Below are 6,126 nucleotides of genomic sequence, written 5' to 3'. Positions count from 1 at the left end.
CGTGACTCCAGTATTGGTGTTCCTCATACTTGCAATGCAACTCATGTAAATTAGCTTCTCTTTGTTTTTCTCCAGAATCCCTATTACGCATTTCACAAGCGATTCCTACCTGATTGCTAACCAGCCTTGAGACTTGTTATCCGTTGGGAGGGGGGAAGGCATGCGAATCACACCATCTTTCTCTTTTTTCCTGAGAGCCGATACTAATCGATCCTCGCGTGGTTACATAAGAAGAAATTCCTGAGGAGGAAAAATGAAAATCCCTCCCAGCTGACGCTGTGAGGATTACGAACATGGTAAGCTTTAGAGACATACTTTTTCAAGACATAACACTTTTATTATTCAGATATAAGGACAGTGAAGTGATGGCTTTTTTCGACAGGGAAATTCCATAGCCGGAAGGTCGTCTGCCAACCATTCGACTCAGAGAGTACATGTTGCCAGGACACCGACGGAGTGTCAACGTGCGTTCATCACATAGACAACACACTTGCAAACACTCATGCTGGTAATGAAATGTTTCATTAACATTGATTCGATGGAGACATTCATCCAACTGACGCGTCTCGTTTTGTGTCAGTGTAACACCATAGCGCTTCGCTCGACCATCTTTATCCTACATTCTAATGGAGAGCAAGTCCGAGGGGCACCTGTGCACATAAACGTATTCCTCCAGTTCTACCTCCAGGGTACAGTTGCCTTGTTGAAGTACAGTGGAAAATTGTGGCTTTTTAAACTGTAATATCAGTACTATTGCTAGACATATATGGAATCCAAGAGAAGTGACAAGCCACCCGCAGTTATCCATGTCACACAGTGAAATGACAAGAACGAGGCTTTAAAGAGAATTTTTGTTTCGCTTTTGCTACATGGAATTTTTTTTAGGCAACAGTCTATTTTTAAGAAGGTCAATGGTCATCATACTACTGTAGCCTGCCACAAAATGAAGTTTTGAGCGGATGGCATACTCCATGAAACATAGACTCTCTTCAGCAATTCGTATAGCATCCACTTCATCCACGTAAAGCAACAGACTGTCAATTGTGCATGCCCAGTCTTGGATTACTTTCAAACCTCCTGGGGACGACCTCAGTGAACAGCCACTGTGGACTCCAGCATAGATTTTCTTTGCAATTTTCCAAACATCCCTACTTGGAGGGGGATCTGGCATCGTTTGAAATAGCACCATGTCTGTGACTACCTTAAAGGCTTCCACTATCACTGGGTCGGATCCCTCTGTCAAACTGCAGTCCATCATTTCTTTCCACGTTGCATGAGGCTTTCCACACAGATCTTGCACTCGAAAATCGAGGTATTCGATAGTCCTGCCTCCCTCAGGTACATCCGAAGTCTGTGAACAGTCCATATTCAGCCAGTCAATCAAAAAGATAATTTCCCGGTACCCACTTCGAGCTGTCACCAGAGTGAATCAAGTACTGAAGCTCGCCATTCTTGACTCGTCTTTTTATAATCTTTTCTACTGTTGGAATTTGTCGCACTCGTACAAGTTCGCTCTCATAAAAACCACCAATGATATCCTCATTGTTCAGGTCACGTAATAGGTAGGTATTGGGATAACCCAGTTTGATAGCACGCACAATAAACAATTCTGTTGTTGCAGAACTTAAGTACTTCTTTACCAACTGATGTCTGTATTTAGCAATACGCACGATATTTCCAACGCTGTATCGTGGTTTCTTTGGCGGTCCAGCTGGGGTGGGGTAGAGTCTCGCTCGAAAAATGTGTTCATTTCCTTTGTTTACATCCACGGGTCTAGCAGAAAGAGATCTATGTATTCGATTGTTGTATGCGTTTACTACGAGAGGTAGGATGTCTAGATATCGTTTGTGACCCTGATATGTAAAGATACGATATAGTGTAGACATTATAGTTCTTTGAAGTCTCTCGACGTGCGCTGCTTTGTACTGGCTATGTGAGCTATACCAATGAATACCCTTTTTCTTTAAAAACGTTTGCACTAAACTGTTGACGAACTCGCCACCGCGATCCGTATGCAGAAGACGGGGTGTTCCGATTCGTCTGAAGGCAAGCGTTAAAGCACGTACTATCTCAGGAGGTCTTTTATTACGAATGGGCTCAACTGCAAGAAGGCGAGAAAAAACGTCAATGCAGAATAGCAAATAGCGAAAGCCGCTGTTATGATGTGTAAGTTTCTGTACATCCTTCAGGTCGCTTTGGAAGGTTTCCTTCACACCAAGAGCTACTATTTTACGGAACACCGAAGGTCTCTTGAACTCTTTGTGCAGACTGTAAGGGTCACTCGTCTCCAGAAACTTGACAACTTTGCTCTTCTTTACACGAATGCCTTGCGCAAGTCTCTGTATTCCGCCAAAACTGGCAACATGTTGTGGATCGTAGTAGGCAGCCATCAACACTTTCGCTTCCTGCCGTGCACTCGAAGAGCGTCGAGAGTCAGATATGCATTAATCGTAGCTGAAACGTCACCTCTCATCCAAGCGGGCTGCTTATTGTGAAGTTCGTACTGCAATAACTCCACAATAGACGATTGGGGAATCACTCTGCCGTGACAGATAACTCTTCCACTCTCGTCGTACGCCAGTACAGTTGTTATTAGTTGAAGCATTGCCAATACCTTTTTATGATGTCTTGAGGGGAAGTGAGACAGTATCTTTGCATCTTCAAAGTAACTCTTTTCATCTTGAGCTAGAAGAGAATCCATTGTTGATGGCGAGCGCGTTTTGCAGCACGTGTAAGCGGTGGCGATGTTTCAGTAGCGATAGTTGGTGTTCGTCTGCTTGAAGTCGATACTGTGACACCCTTTTGAAGACGTGATGAGGGTACAATGAGTGACGGCAAATTCAATTTCTCCAGATGAGGTAACATGCGATCAAGATATGGAGGTCTCGGAGTACTACGAGCTCTGGATACGAGATAATAAACGAGGTCAATTATATTGGTATCCTCTTGTGGCTGTCCATCAATAATGATCTGATAGGTTTTTGGATCCCAGGAAATGGTTTGCTGCAGTATATGCAAAAGTTGTTTGGCTTTGACCTTATAACCACTGCTCATAAAAGCAGCGACAGCGTCACTTCTCTCATCTTCTGTCATCTGTGCGCTCTCTTCTCTCCTTGTAGCTGTCGTAGTCCTATCCGTCGCCACATTGGGATGCAGCAAAGAGTGGAGATATTGAATTATCTCTTTTGCTTTGATGTCATCCGGTTCATTCTTGTCCAGTATTTCAGGAATAGGAGATTCGCGATATGGAACAAGCTCGTACTTCTGCATGAGTTATACACCGATTGCTTTTGCAATCGCTCTGCCCCCTAGCGATGAGATGAGACCGAGTAGTGGTGGCAAGAGGAACTGCAAAAACCCACCAGTTTGTTGCAATACTCTGCGAACTTTCTGTACACTGCTGCCGTCTCGTTTTGCCAATGCTCGAATTGGGGTTGCATAAGGTTTCAGTTTTTTTCGCACACTCGGAGTCACTTGGATGTTCCCTTTACAGAGATTTATACAAATCTCTCTAATAGCTGTTAACTGATTCTTTGTAGCATGTTCCAGGAGATGGTAACGTTGTTCGGGTGACTTTGTTTCAGCCAGCAAGTGCAGGAAATGAATATTGTTCCGCACACGCTTCATGTTTTATATACTATCTGCCGTCGGTCGTCGGGGAAAATATTTGTCCACACTCGTAGGTGGTCCGGACACTTTTGAGACAAATCGATTACTACGTATGAATATGGTTCCTTGCATGCATCTTTATATATGGTGGAGAGCAAATCACCTTTACCTCGACCAAACAACTGTCGTGAAAGTAACTGCATCTGATCCGCTATACGTGCAGAACGACACAAAATCAGAGCGCTGCTATTAAACTGAATGCACCGATATAGGGGCTCGTTGACGAATAAATATTGTGTAATAAAAATACATGAACAATTTAGATGGTGACAGCCGGCAACGTAGAAATTACAGATTTCTTTAAGTCGACCTTTGTCGGCCAGACAGTCGTCAAATATGATTAAAGAATTTCTGACATTCTCCAAGTTATCTGGTATATCTCGCGTAAATGTGACCTCGGGGAATTTGTCAAAGATTGGTTGCTTGTATAAGTATATGTAAAATATACGATCAAATGGTTTGTCAAAAACGGATGCTCTGTGAGTCAAAAGTCTTGTTACCAACGTTGTTTTTCCACTCTGACTTTGCCCCGAAATGGTTATCGAAGCAGGAGTAATGAAGCGGTACGATTCAACCTCGGTCATCTTTTTTTCACAGTGAAATACTATACAGTATGATGTTATGTGAAGTTTCAGAAACTCGCAGCGCATGTAGGAGAGAGACACCGCTCCAATCTACTTGCTAGAGGACAACTGAGAAAGTTTTTTCATAGAATCTGAATTTATTTGACAGTTGCTATACATTAGTTTTCAAGTCGACAATTGAGAAAGTCAATCACGAACAGCATGATGGACTTTGCTGTTGAGTGGTATCCCAACTTCACAGCGATTTCGATAAAACATAGGCTTTCTGTTGAAAGCAACAGAGGATCGATTTGTTGTTTGTAGTCCATCAAATCATCGATTTTGTGTGACCAGTTGGTTAACAAACCGAATGGTGTGTCGTATGAAACGAAACGCTCTCTACTGAGACTCGCATACATGGTTTTGGCAGTCTCCCAGACGCCAATGTTTGGAAGACTTTTGGGGAGTTCTTGAAAGAGGACTATATGGTGACAATCTTGAAAGCCTCCGCCAAAGACATTCGTTTCGTCTCCATTAGACCACACCTGGAAAGTTCTTTCCACGATCTGTGCTGCTGGCGACATGGTGCTAGCATACGAAAGACACTTTTGTTTGATTTGTCGCACTCATCTCCGTCTGGTGTTTCTTCATCACCGTCTGATGAGGACCACGAATCACCGGGTTGAGTTTCAATATCGGACCACCTTGAGCTCTCCTTTGCCATGGCACTCTGGTGTCACCGTCAAGAGCTACTGCACATTTTACTATTTCAAACTCGCTTTTATAACTGTCTCTTTCGTAACTTCATAAATATATTTCTTTTAAAGACTCCACATAATAAAAAAAAAAGAAAACGTGTTGCAGCAACTGCTTAAGAGGAAATAATATAAGAAATGTGGAGATTACGTTCGGGTTTGCAGACGACTATACAAGGTCTTAAAAATCTGGCAAGACATAACATGTCTATGCAGGTTAGAAAAAAAAGATGCAGACAGCAGGTTCAAGGCTGTAGCACATGTCCATGCAAGATGTTTCAAGAACTAACAAGATATAACATGTCTACACAAGTTCGTTCACCATGTGGTGTGAGGAGGATGCAGACTTTCAAAAGGCCTGACAAGATATAACGTGACTATATGCATGTTTGTTCACTGTTCAGACATTCAAGGTCATGATTTGCGAAAAAAATGTTGAGTTGTCTTTCGTGTATAAACCGTCACACACATTGGGTTTTCTTCAGTGAGAATCTGAGCGTGAAGAGGTATGCCGCCCTCTGGGTACATGTTGAGTCAACTAACTTTTCCCCCCATGCGTTTTTTTCAGTTTTCCGAGGAAAGCATGTCATCGATTTTGGAGAAACTCAACAAACTGAAAAGTCGGGAGATGGAGAAATTCAAAAGATGAGTATGTTATCGAAGAATCAAAAATTTTATGTTCTGGATATTCGCAGAATTGAGACAATGTATGGAGACACTGTCTACGTAGAATTACTGACAGATAATGAGACCAAGGTGAAAGTCTACCTTCGAATAGATTCAAGCGACTTTCGGACGAAGACCTGGAAGAGATGAGACAGTTACCAAACCTCCAAATGGAGAAGAAGGATGGATACCGCAATGGCAAGAAGTTGGCATATCCAGACATCATTTTCACTAATGGGAAGAAAAAGTAACTTCGGAAATCATGGTCACCTGTCACTTGTGTGCTCCACATGAGCGACAGTTCTACGCAACACCGGTAGGACTCCAAATTCATCTGGCAAACGTACACCAACTGGAGACACCATGCATCCCATTCTGTGAGACTTTATGCACACTTCGAAATTACACAAGACGCTTCGAGCTGCACTTGCATGACAGAGACGAGGCTGGACATGATGTGACAACGTTCTTTC

At 42.8% G+C, this 6,126-nt stretch overlaps 1 long non-coding RNA gene across 1 annotated transcript; it reads left to right on the top strand.

Annotated features, from left to right (window-relative positions):
• Positions 1 to 222: 222 nt before the first annotated feature.
• LOC135368309 (uncharacterized) lies at positions 223 to 5,593 on the top strand. Its single transcript, XR_010414742.1, has 3 exons — positions 223 to 296; positions 383 to 508; positions 5,556 to 5,593. It is a non-coding gene; the product is annotated as an uncharacterized LOC135368309 (long non-coding RNA).
• The last annotated feature ends 533 nt before the right edge of the window (positions 5,594 to 6,126 follow it).

Source organism: Ornithodoros turicata, chromosome 1 (genome assembly GCF_037126465.1).
Source record: "Ornithodoros turicata isolate Travis chromosome 1, ASM3712646v1, whole genome shotgun sequence".
Taxonomy (NCBI): Eukaryota; Metazoa; Arthropoda; class Arachnida; order Ixodida; family Argasidae; genus Ornithodoros; species Ornithodoros turicata.
Note: the sequence above shows the minus strand (reverse complement) of the source record. Positions and strands in the feature narration are given on the sequence as shown.